General features: G+C 43.0%; 1 long non-coding RNA gene across 1 annotated transcript in view; it reads left to right on the plus strand.

Annotated features, from left to right (window-relative positions):
- Positions 1–3,043: 3,043 nt before the first annotated feature.
- Positions 3,044–12,864, plus strand: part of LOC138673926 (uncharacterized) — a 65,455-nt gene continuing 55,634 nt past the window's right edge. The window contains exon 1 of the long non-coding RNA XR_011320373.1: positions 3,044–3,115. This is a non-coding gene — a long non-coding RNA (uncharacterized lncRNA). The remainder of the gene's footprint in view (positions 3,116–12,864) is intronic.

Below are 12,864 nucleotides of genomic sequence, written 5' to 3' on the forward strand. Positions count from 1 at the left end.
ACTTCTTGAATGAGAGTTTGAGGCATTCAGGCATAGAAACAGCATTGTGTCAAATCACCCTTTATGCTCTATTTATACACACACTTATTCCATTTATGTATAAATACTTTCTGTGTGGAAAGGCTCTTTGTGCCGGTGCCGAGAGTGGACCACTCCTGAGTCCTGACTCATTTCTCACTGCAGTTTGTCAGTATATTAATCATATATCCCTATTTCTTTTTGTGGCATTCTGAGCCTATTTTTAGCTTTAGAACTAAGCTTGTGACTTAAGACATTTTTTTCACACAAATATCAGAACACAGGTGAGAATTACAAAAAAAAAGGAGAGATTTGCGTTTTCGTCCTGAGGCTCATGTTCAAGTATAGGAAACGTAATAAGGTGGTAAATGTTTATACCTTGAAAAATTGATGCCCATTTCACCCATGTAGCGTGGACAGGAACTATATTCTTCACCTGTACAAAATTCCAGCATTGTCAAAATTAAAGGGGGGCTTTACACTGGACCAAGTTGCTCCTGAATTTTATATTCTGCTGGACATTATGAAAATATCATACTTAGTTCAACTGGTCCAAGCATATAAATCTAGTGTCTAAGCCAATAAAATGGCTTACGTTATGCTTGCCAACTCTCATAGAATGCCTGATAGGGTCCATAAAAGGAGAGAGGGTGACACCTGTTGTACTCATGTCTTAGGGTATGCAAGACGACAACTCTAGTTCGATGTCCCTTGGGAATTGTGTTTCTGTCTAGCTGGGAGATCAAGAGTTAACTTCTGCCAGTGTGTGCACACTGCAGGGTGTTCAAAAGCTATTTAAGCTCCTGAGATCCTGTTGTCCCCTGACAGTTATAACTTGACTAGCTTCTGTGAACTTCCATGTGTCAGTAGACATTCCTGATTTTGACATCAGCTCATTTTTTGACTTCTCTCTTGCCTTACAATTTTGTAACTGCATTGACCTCCTTGTTCAGACCTGGCTAATGGACCATTCTTCCTGCCAGCTTGCACCAATGACCAGCAGCTGACTCTGATGCTCTTTTGTAAACCTAGATTCCTGTACAAGCGTTAAAGGGTGACGGCCAGAGCAACCCCTGGGATCTGGTAAACAGAGTGGTTGGCGCCAAGTTTTTCCGTGGTTTCCATTTTTGCACAGCCAGGCGATCACTGAAAGATCCAAAGTGCAGAGTGTTCCAGGTTGCCTAAAATTGTTGGCAAATTTCCTGAGAGCTAAATGTACTATCCACAAGTCTATGCCCCCAAGTGTCCAGATGCATATTACTGGACAGTAGAAGCACGCAGGAAGGAGTAGAGCCTGTGCAAAGGATGGCATGCTAATGCATAAAACTTGGGGGTTGCCTTTTGATGAACATTGACAGCAATAGTTTATGTAAATGGAAGATGTCTACTGTTATTATGTGTCTTAAACAAGTCATTCCGCCATCAGATGCGTATCCTGTACAGCCATAAAGGGACTTCTGTCCACATTGAAGTGGACGACACTCACTCAATGGCCTGGGTACCCAAACCTTGCGACCTGATCCTACACTTAGTACTCAAACCTTTAAGGCAGATACATAAGACATACATGCGTTTTCTCATTTATTGATTTTGAAAGTTTTATAGAAGCAATGTATGACTGTGTTACGCCCGAAGGTGGCGCACATGGTTTGTGGATCCACTGTGACACAGAGCGGACCTACCCTGGAGGGACACAATTAAGCAGCTACCTTGGTGTTAACTGTAGCTTATAGTGGTGAGTTCAGGGTTTTGTGGCAGGTAGCTGCCAGGGGACACTACAGGGTGACGTCCAGCAGTAGCAGCTGACCCCAAGGGTCTAAGTCGTTAATCCAAATTCCAAGACAGGGCAGGATATCTACTGGGAAGTACAGATTATGGAGACAGGACAGCCAGTAGGGCCAGGTAACAGTTCTGGTACCTCATATGCAGCCACAGGGTACAGCTACTGCGGATGCGGTTTCAAGATACAGACACGCCAAACAGGTGACAAGGGCATCCTATACTGGACTAACAGGACACAGGATGCAAGAACATTTTTAACAGACTAGGGACAGGGGACTGGGCCACGTACATTTGCACAGACCAAACCCCCTAACCGTAACTATAGGAGTTGCTCAGGCATCTCCCTATTGGGGAGGGTGCCTTTTATACAAGATACCTCCCAGCCATTGGTTGGGAGACACCTTGAAGATGAACACATTAGTAAATGCCTCTCAGCTGTTAGACAGAGGCATTTACCATGTGCGCACACTAGCCCTTTAAGAACAGGGGAACACAGCTGAGACACAGTTGGCGTACACGGGAACAGACAGGGAGTACATAGGGACAACACTGGAGGGCTGGGGCAGTGAGTAAGCTGGTGTCCCTGCATGGAGGGAGAAGGGGACACCATGCAGGGGCGCCGGCAGCAGCACTAGACTGTATTATTTGGAAACCATATAGTACCCCATTACAGGGGATGGGTGTATCAATAATAGTTACTGCTCTGATAACTACAGGACACCATGGTCCTTAACAGATTCTGAATGGTTATAATAGCTTTTAACCATATTTTTCGATTCTCTGCACTCTCATCAGTGGTTTATTTTTATTTATTTGTTTACTTATAATTAAAACTTTATTCCATTTCCACAGTCCAAAAAGTTTCAATTTGCAAAATCATCAGCGGAATATGTCCTGGACCATCAAAAGAGAAAATAGTTAAATATACTTAATATAATATTCATTAAATTAACTTTTTATTGCTTCCTTTATTTCCTAAAAAAACACGACTGTGGAAATCATTTACAAAGGCCTATTTTATGCCGCCCCATGTGTTTTCATGAAGCTGCATGCCTTAGGTCATCGCCCGTAGGGTTAAATGCGACTCTGTAGAATGTGTTGCTCGTTTTTAACCCTTTGTTTCCTGAATCCGTCGTCAATTACGCATGCATTGGCAGCCTGACAGCTCCTTGAGTTAAAAGATTAAACCCCCCTCCAGTTTTCAGGGCGTAATATTGATTTGATTGACAGCCATATGCCGAGGGGGGTCAGTCTTGCAACAGCAGGGTATGCTGCAGGTCAGGACTGAAGCAAAGTACCAGAGCGCTGTGTGTCGGTAAGCCAGTCTGCTGTTTCACTTGGCCGCAGTCCCTAATAGACCAAATCAGACAAAAAACGCGACTCCGTCTGAATATATAATGTGCTTTGGATATTGATGATGAGGAGGGACGGGGGGGGATTGCAGACGTTGGTGCTGTTGCATGCAACCATTATGACATCAGAGGAAAGGAGGGAGGGAGAGGCCAGAAGGCACGACTCAGACAAAAGATGAGATAGCAGCGATACATAGAGAAGATAACACTGATCAGAACGTAGAAACAAAGAAAAACGCTAAAGCTGGAACCATAGGGTTAAGTAGGGCAATCGTCGTAAGTTACGGGGACATCTGGAGAGTCCCTAGAGTGAAGAGACTCTGGTCAAGGGCAAAGGGCCACCATAGGGTGCTAGTGATGTATCACTGGTGACAGAAGTACGAAGTGCCCCATACGTATGACCATTGAGGGGGCGGCGAGTTTCTGCGCAATCTAGTAGCGTAATGCTGCCAAGTATGGGAAGATGAAGAGCAGGACAGATGGAATTATACAGAACCGTTTTAGTTTTTTTCTCCTTAGGGTCAGGTGTTGGCATAAGGAGAAGACAGAAGTAACCTAACGCAGGGTGGTTCAGCCCTAGGGAGGGGGTTTATGTGATCCCCGTCTGCTGCAGCACCGGCTCGCTTCGCCCCATTCCAAGATGACTGGAATACTGAGTAGTAATGCAGCACAAAGCGCTCGGCTGAGGGACACAACACAGCAAGCACGGGGACATTGTGCCGGAGAATGAAAGGCTTCCAGACGTTGCTATCATGACAAGCAGACTCGTGGCATCAGACGCGGCTTTAACCCTTGCACTGCAATTTTATTTTAAAGAAATTTCTTAATCCCGCTTTTTATGGGGGCGCTTATTCTAATAAGATCGGATTTAAGCGCTAAGCAGGTGTCTCGAGTCGTGCTAAAGTCGGTGAATAAATGGGGTTGGGGTAACACAATGGTGGACTGGGGGAACCTAGAAAGAACGCCAGTGCTGTCTGCTGTTAGGGCATGACAGGGGTGATTTATGAATGCTGCTGACATTTTATATACCAGTCTTAACCCCTTTACCCCCAAGGGTGGTTTGCACGTTAATGACCGGGCCAATTTTTACAATTCTGACCACTGTCCCTTTATGAGGTTATAACTCTGGAACGCTTCAATGGATCCTGGTGATTCTGACATTGTTTTCTCGTGACATATTGTACTTCATGACAATGGTAAAAATTATTTGATAGTACCTGCATTTATTTGTGAAAAAAACGGAAATTTGGCGAAAATTATGAAAATTTCGCAATTTTCCAACTTTGAATTTTTATGCAATTAAATCACAGAGATATGTCACACAAAATACTTAATAAGTAACATTTCCCACATGTCTACTTTACATCAGCACAATTTTGGAACCAAAATTTTTTTTTGTTAGGGAGTTATAAGGGTTAAAAGTTGACCAGCAATTTCTCATTTCTACAACACCATTTTATTTTAGGGACCACATCTCATTTGAAGTCATTTTGAGGGGTCTATATGATAGAAAATACCCAAGTGTGACACCATTCTAAAAACTACACCCCTCAAGGTGCTCAAAACCATATTCAAGAAGTTTATTAACCCTTCTGGTGCTTCACAGGAATTTTTTGAATGTTTAAATAAAAATGAACATTTAACTTTTTTTCACAAAAAATTTAATTCAGCTCCAATTTGTTTTATTTTACCAAGGGTAACAGGAGAAAATGGACCCCAAACATTGTTGTACAATTTGTCCTGAGTATGCCAATACCCCACATGTGGGGGTAAACCACTGTTTGGACGCATGGCAGAGCTCGGAAGCGAAGGAGTGCCATTTGACTTTTCAATGCAAAATTGACTGGAATTGAGATGGGACGCCATGTTTCGTTTGGAGAGCCCCTGATGTGGCTAAACATTGAAACCCCCCACAAGTGACACCATTTTGGAAAGTAGACCCCCTAAGGAACTTATCTAGAGGTGTGGTGACCACTTTGACCCAACAAGTGCTTCACAGAAGTTTATAATGTAGAACCGTAAAAATAAAAAATCATATTTTTTCACAAAAATTATCTTTTCGCCCCCAATTTTTTATTTTCCCAAGGGTAAGAGAAGAAATTGGACCCCAAAAGTTGTTGTACAATTTGTCCTGAGTACGCTGATAGCCCATATGTGGGGGTAAACCACTGTTTGGGCGGATGGGAGAGCTCGGAAGGGAAGGAGCGCCGTTTGACTTTTCAATGCAAAATTGACAGGAATTGAGATGGGACGTCATGTTGCGTTTGAAGAGCCACTGATGTGCCTAAACATTGAAACCCCCCACAAGTGACACCATTTTGGAAAGTAGACCCCCTAAGGAACTTATCTAGAGGTGTGGTGAGCAGTTTGACCCACCAAGTGCTTCACAGAAGTTTATAATGTAGAACCGTAAAAATAAAAAATCATATTTTTTCACAAAAATTATCTTTTTGCCCCAATTTTTTATTTTCCCAAGGGTAAGAGAAGAAATTGGACCCCAAAAGTTGTTGTACAATTTGTCCTGAGTACGCTGATACCCCATATGTGGGGGTAAACCACTGTTTGGGTGGATGGGAGAGCTCGGAAGGGAAGGAGCGCCGTTTGACTTTTCAAAGCAAAATTGACAGGAATTGAGATGGGACGCCATGTTGCGTTTGAAGAGCCACTGATGTGCCTAAACATTGAAACCCCCCACAAATGACACCATTTTGGAAAGTAGACCCCCTAAGGAACTTATCTAGAGGTGTGGTGAGCACTTTGACCCACCAAGTGCTTCACAGAAGTTTATAATGCAGAGCCGTAAAAATAAAACAAAATTTTTTTCCCACAAAAATTATTTTTTTAGCCCCCAGTTTTGTATTTTCCTGAGGGTAACAGGAGAAATTGGACCCCAAAATTTGTTGCCCAATTTGTCCTGAGTGCGATGATACACCATATGTGGGGGGAACCACTGTTTGGGCACATGGGAGGGCTCAGAAGGGAAGGAGTGCCATTTGAATGCAGACTTAGATGGAATGGTCTGCAGGTGTCACATTGCGTTTGCAGAGCCCCTAATGTACCTAAACAGTAGAAACCCCCCACAAGTGACACCATTTTGGAAAGTAGACCCCCTAAGGAACTTATCTAGATGTGTGCTGAGCGCTTTGACCCACCAAGGGCTTCACAGAAGTTTATAATGGAGAGCCGTAAAAATAAAACAAAAATTTTTTCCCACAAAAATTATTTTTTAGCCCCCAGTTTTGTATTTTCCCGAGGGTAACAGGAGAAATTCGACCCCACAATTTGTTGTCCAATTTGTCCTGAGTGCGCTGATACCCCATATGTGGGGGGGAACCACTGTTTGGGCGCATGGGAAGGCTCGGAAGGGAAGGAGCTCCATTTGGAATGAGGACTTAGATGGAATGGTCTGCAGGTGTCACATTGCATTTGCAGAGCCCCTAATGTACCTAAACAGTAGAAACCTCCCACAAGTGACACCATTTTGGAAACTAGACCCCCTAAGGAACTCATCTAGATGTGTTGTGATAGCTTTGAACCCCCAAGTGTTTCACTACAGTTTGTAACGCAGAGCCGTGAAAATTAAAAAAAAAAATCTTTCCCCCCAAAATTATTTTTTAGCCCCCAGTTTTGTATTTTCCCGAGGGTAAGAGGAGAAATTCGACCCCAAAAGTTGTTGTCCAATTTGTCCTGAGTACGCTGATAACCCGTATGTTGGGGGAACCAACGTTTGAGCGCATGGCAGAGCTCGGAAGGGAAGGAGCGCCATTTGGAATGCAGACTTAGATGGAATGGTCTGCAGACGTCACATTGCGTTTGCAGAACCCCTAATGTAGCTAAACAGTAGAAACCCCCCACAAGTGACCCCATATTGGAAACTAGACCCCCCAGGGAACTAATCTAGATGTGTTGTGAGAACTTTGAACCCCCAAGTGTTTCACTACAGTTTATAACGCAGAGCCGTGAAAATAAAAAATCTTTTTTTTTCCCACAAAAAATATGTTTTAGCCCCGAGTTTTGTATTTTCCCAAGGGTAGCAGGAGAAATTGGACCCCAAAAGTTGTTGTCCTATTTGTCCTGAGTACGCTGATACCCCATATGTTGGGGTAAACCCCTGTTTGGGCACACGGGAGAGCTCGGAAGGGAAGAAGCACTGTTTTACTTTTTCAACGCAGAATTGGCTGGAATTGAGATCGGACGCCATGTCGCGTTTGGAGAGCGCCTGATGTGCCTAAACAGTGGAAACCCCCCCAATTATAACTGAAACCCTAATCCAAACACATCCCTAACCCTAATCCCAACAGTAACCCTAACCACACCTCTACCCCTGACACACCCCTAACCCTAATCCCAACCCTATTCCCAACCGTAAATGTAATCTAAACCCTAACTGTAACTTTAGCCCCAACCCAAACTGTAGCCCTAGCCCTAACCCTAGCCCTAACCCTAATCCTAACCCTAGCCCTAACCCTACCCCTAACCCTAGCCCTAACCCTAACCCTAGCCCTAACCCTAGCCCTAACCCTAGCCCTAACCCTAACCCTAGCCCTAACCCTAGCCCTAACCCTAACCCTAGCCCTAACCCTAACCCTAACCCTAGCCCTAACCCTAGCCCTAACCCTAGCCCTAACCCTAACCCTAACCCTAGCCCTAACCCTAGCCCTAACCCTAGCCCTAACCCTAGCCCTAACTCTAACCCTAGCCCTAATGGGAAAATGGAAATAAATACATTTTTTTAATTTTTCCCTAACTAAGGGGGTGATGAAGGGGGGTTTGATTTACTTTTATAGCGGGTTTTTTAGCGGATTTTTATGATTGGCAGCCGTCACACACTGAAAGACGCTTTTTATTGCAAAAAATATTTTTTGCGTTACCACATTTTGAGAGCTATAATTTTTCTATATTTTGGTCCACAGAGTCATGTGAGGTCTTGTTTTTTGCGGGACGAGTTGATGTTTTTATTGGTAACATTTTCGGGCACGTGACATTTTTTGATCGCTTTTTATTCCGATTTTTGTGAGGCAGAATGACCAAAAACCAGCTGTTCATGAATTTCTTTTGGGGGAGGCGTTTATACCGTTCCGCGTTTGGTAAAATTGATGAAGCAGTTTTATTCTTCGGGTCAGTACGATTACAGCGACACCTCATTTATATCATTTTTTTATGTTTTGGCGCTTTTATACGATAAAAACTATTTTATAGAAAAAATAATTATTTTTGCATCGCTTTATTCTCAGGACTATAACTTTTTTATTTTTTTGCTGATGATGCTGTATGGTGGCTCGTTTTTTGCGGGACAAGATGACGTTTTCAGCGGTACCATGGTTAGTTATATCTGTCTTTTTGATCGCGTGTTATTCCACTTTTTGTTCGGCGGTATGATAATAAAGCGTTGTTTTTTGCCTCGTTTTTTTTTTTTTTCTTACGGTGTTTACTGAAGGGGTTAACTAGTGGGCCAGTTTTATAGGTCGGGCTGTTACGGACGCGGCGATACTAAATATGTGTACTTTTATTGGTTTTTTTTTATTATTTAGATAAAGAAATGTATTTATGGGAATAATATTTTTATTTTTTTTTTCATTATTTTGGAATATTTTTTTTTATTTTTTTTTACACATTTGAAATTTTTTTTTTTAACTTTTTTACTTTGTCCCAAGGGGGGACATCACAGATCAGTGATCTGACAGTTTGCACAGCACTCTGTCAGATCACTGATCTGATAGGAGTGCAGGCTGCTTCACAGTGCCTGCTCTGAGCAGGCTCTGTGAAGCCACCTCCCTCCCTGCAGGACCCGGATCCGCGGCCATCTTGGATCCGGGGCTGGAGGGAGCAGGGAGGGAGGTGAGACCCTCGCAGCAACGCGATCACATCGCGTTGCTGCGGGGGGCTCAGGGAAGCCCGCAGGGAGCCCCCTCCCTGCGCGGTGCTTCCCTGTACCGCCGGCACATCGCGATCATCTTTGATCGCGGTGTGCCGGGGGTTAATGTGCCGGGGGCGGTCCGTGACCGCTCCTGGCACATAGTGCCGGATGTCAGCTGCGATAAACAGCTGACACCCGGCCGCGATCGGCGGCGCTCCCCCCGTGAGCGCTGCCGATCGCATATGACGTACTATTGCGTCCTTGGGAAGTAAAGCCCACCCCACATGGATGCAATAGTACGTCTAATGGCAGAAAGGGGTTAAAGGGTTTTCCAGGGTCGTCTTTAAATCTTTACTGTAGAAAGCCATATTCAGCAACAAAATCCCACCCATTTCCCAATCCAGCACTGATACTCCTACCTCTCCGCTGGATCATAAGAGGTGATATCATTCATCTCCACCAGTCACCTGACCCTGCAGGCAATCTGTTGTCTCAACAATCAGATGATCCAAGACATCAACTTTTACACTGTGAGCTCCCCTAGTGGCGTAGTGAAGCTATACTTACCCCTGGTAGTCCACCCCAGCTCCAGGACTATCTCCATTGGCGTCACAAGATGATGATGCCGCTAAGGATGTATGTTCAGAATTGTATAGACTGACTGGTAGGTCAACTCCCAGCTTCACCCCTGATGAGCTGGTTGAAAAGGCCCCCGCCTTCCCTTTATTGTGTATCGGACACATTCTGTAGTGTCTGTACCTGGTACTGCTGCCCAGTCCCATTCCACTCACCTGAATGAGTTTGAGTTGGCGCTAAAGACAGCTGCAGTACCTGGTACAGCCACTATGTGATTCCTAGAGCTGCTTCTGGTACACAAGGGAACCCAGGGTTCCCTGGACTATTCAGCCCCTTTAAGCCATACTGGCTAACTCTCCAGGGATTGTTTGAGGGCTCCCGAAAAAGGGAATAATTCCCTGGATCACCATAACAGTCAGCTGGTTACCAGGGCTAAGGATAAGACATCAATATCAAAGTCGTGAAGAAAAACTCTTTATAGGCCACTATGAAATGCTTCATTTTTCTTTTAGCCATTGTGTAGAATACGTGTGGCCAGACAAGACTTCCTGGTCAATCGCTGGCTTGGATTTCATCTTAAGTGGAGTTAAAAATGAGAATTTTGGTCTATGTCCATGTAATTTGTAGCTTCTTCGGCAAATTATAGATTATTTTAGAGGCACAATAAAATTGAACATTGAATACATACATTTTTATCTGCATTTCTGCTTTTTATTCATTTAAGACTTTTAATGAATATTTTCATTAAATTTTGTCATTGGCAGATGGGCTCACACAATTTAATTAAATTGTGTGAGCCCATCTGACAATGACAAGGCTATTTCCTTATATGGGACCCCAATTTAAAAGAAAATGCATCAATCATCCACATATACTGTATAGTTAATAAGGGCTTATACAAAACATGTAAAAAATAAAAAAAAAAAACACCCAAAAAAGACAGAACAATTACAATTGCTTTTATTAAGCAAAATAGGGCTGCAAAATAAACATCATGAAACACAATAAGAAAAGGTTAAAAACAAGTGCAAATGTAAACAGGCCCAAAAGATGTCATTGATACAGAGGGTAACATGATTAAAAGAATAATATATCGTAAATGATCACTAATACTACATATGATAAGTTATGCATGATTCACTACACAAAGGGATCGAGTAATAATAAAATATACATTGTAAATAATTGGGAAATAAACAATGACAATTAATGTAACCATGTATTAATAATTAATTATTCCCAGGCATAAATATTCAAATGCATACGAAAACATTATGATAATACACCACTAATTAAAAAAATATTATAATAAAATTTAATGTGACACAATTCCACAGCAGTGGCAAAAGTTAGATAATTCAGAAAATAGCTAAAGTAAAATTAAATAATACCCAGGATAATCAATTTATACTGACGCAGTTGCATGGTATGACCTGATGCGGGATCAGCATCACTCCGATGCGCATTTCACTATCTTGCTTCATCAGGGAATGTTGTGAGAGGGGAGGTAGCTTGACTAATTTCGATTAAGTGATATGAACCCATCTGTCAATGACAAGGCAACCTATTTACATTCTGCTAAAGCAGTCATTCTGCTGCAGTGCAGTATAGCGCAACCTCCACCAGGGGGAGCTTGTGAGGGAAGTTAGGCTGCAGACACAGAGCAGCAGCACAGGTGCTAACAAGTGGCGAGAGAGTGGTCAGACAAGCCGAGTCAAAAACAGTCAGAAGCAGAAGTACCAGAAGGTGCAGCAGTACACGTGGTCAGGAACAAGCCAGGGGTTCAGCAATGGTCAAAAGCGGAAAAGACAAAGACAGAAGGCAGAAGCGAGTCCAAATACAAGCCGAGTCAAAAACCAGAGAATCAAACCAACTAACAGGGAAGCAGGGCCGGACTGGCCATTTGGCAATTCTGGCAAATGCCAGAAGAGCCGGTCTGGTTGTGGGCTGCCTTGTCTGCAATGTTGTTAACAGAATCAGTGTTCTAAAGATATCCATACTGTTAAGCATTGTGATGGAGCACAAAGTCGCTGACTCAGTCACTTACCCCAGCAGCCACAGGTATCATTAGAATATTGGTCTTGTAGTGAATCTTACTTTCCTCCATCCAGGTAAATATTAGTAATATATCCCGTCTGGTTCATGGGGACGGGGACAACATGGGCCTGTGTGATTTCAAATGCCAAGGCTGAATTTCAGCCCCAGTCCGTACCTGCAGGGAAGCACTGGGAAAGGACAGACAGAGGGAGACATGGGGCAAGTCAGGGATCACAAGAGGACAAATCAAGATCTTCCAGAGTCAGGTACATACACCGAAGGCAGAACTATAGCTGACACTGTCAGCAGGATACATCGGAGCTAAATAGCAAACCTGAACCCAGAACGAGGCAGAGCAAAGTTAACCCATGACATGATCCGCCTGGAAAAAGGGCAGACAGGACAAAAAACCTATGACGGATCATGACACCTACACTTATAGCTTACCGCTCCATGGTCTACATAAAGGACAGGTAGGATACGGCTCTAAAAAACTGCAGGTTCAAGAGAGGTCAGTTCTCTCCTGTAGGCAAAATTATATAAAGTGCAGGTGCAAGAGAGGTCAGTCTGCAAGTGTAGGTAAAATTATACAAATTAAATAACCTCAGCCACTTTATTTGTCATGTTCCCACCTTTCAGCATAAGTAATATATTTCAGTTTTAATGTATTTGGGGAGATGATTTTCCATGTGTTCATTGTCTCCTCCTTGTTAAATACAGTAGTGCACTTTATTTCATCTGGGTGTAGGCAAGCACAATATTTCTAAGGCCTATGGGCAAAAATAAGTTTAGTAAGTAAATTGCCAACTGCCAAATTATATGTGATAATTACACCAATATGGCCTTAAAAGCGTTGCCTAGTGAAAAAAAATAGACTGCTTAAAGGGGATGTCCAGACTTGTAGTTCGTTTGTGAATCTTCACAGTGTGCAGTGTGGAAACAGGAACACATGGGCTACTTGCACAGTGAACAAGTCTGTAGGATCATGTTCACACACCACCAAGAAACCTGAAGACACAAAAGAGAATAGTAAAACCAAAAACACTCAGTTTGAAAAAAATGTTGCAGTAATCTGCAAGTGCTAAAAAACAGGGTATTTGGTTGATACGTTTTTTGCAAAAAATGTATACTAAGCTGCTCTACCAAACTTCACGGTATACCCTTATCCCCTTATACCCTTATCAGAGCAGTCCTAACTAATGTATGCAATCCCTATCTGATGTATTTAAAAACTTGATCATC

This window comes from Ranitomeya imitator, chromosome 4, assembly GCF_032444005.1.
Source record: "Ranitomeya imitator isolate aRanImi1 chromosome 4, aRanImi1.pri, whole genome shotgun sequence".
NCBI lineage: Eukaryota > Metazoa > Chordata > Amphibia > Anura > Dendrobatidae > Ranitomeya > Ranitomeya imitator.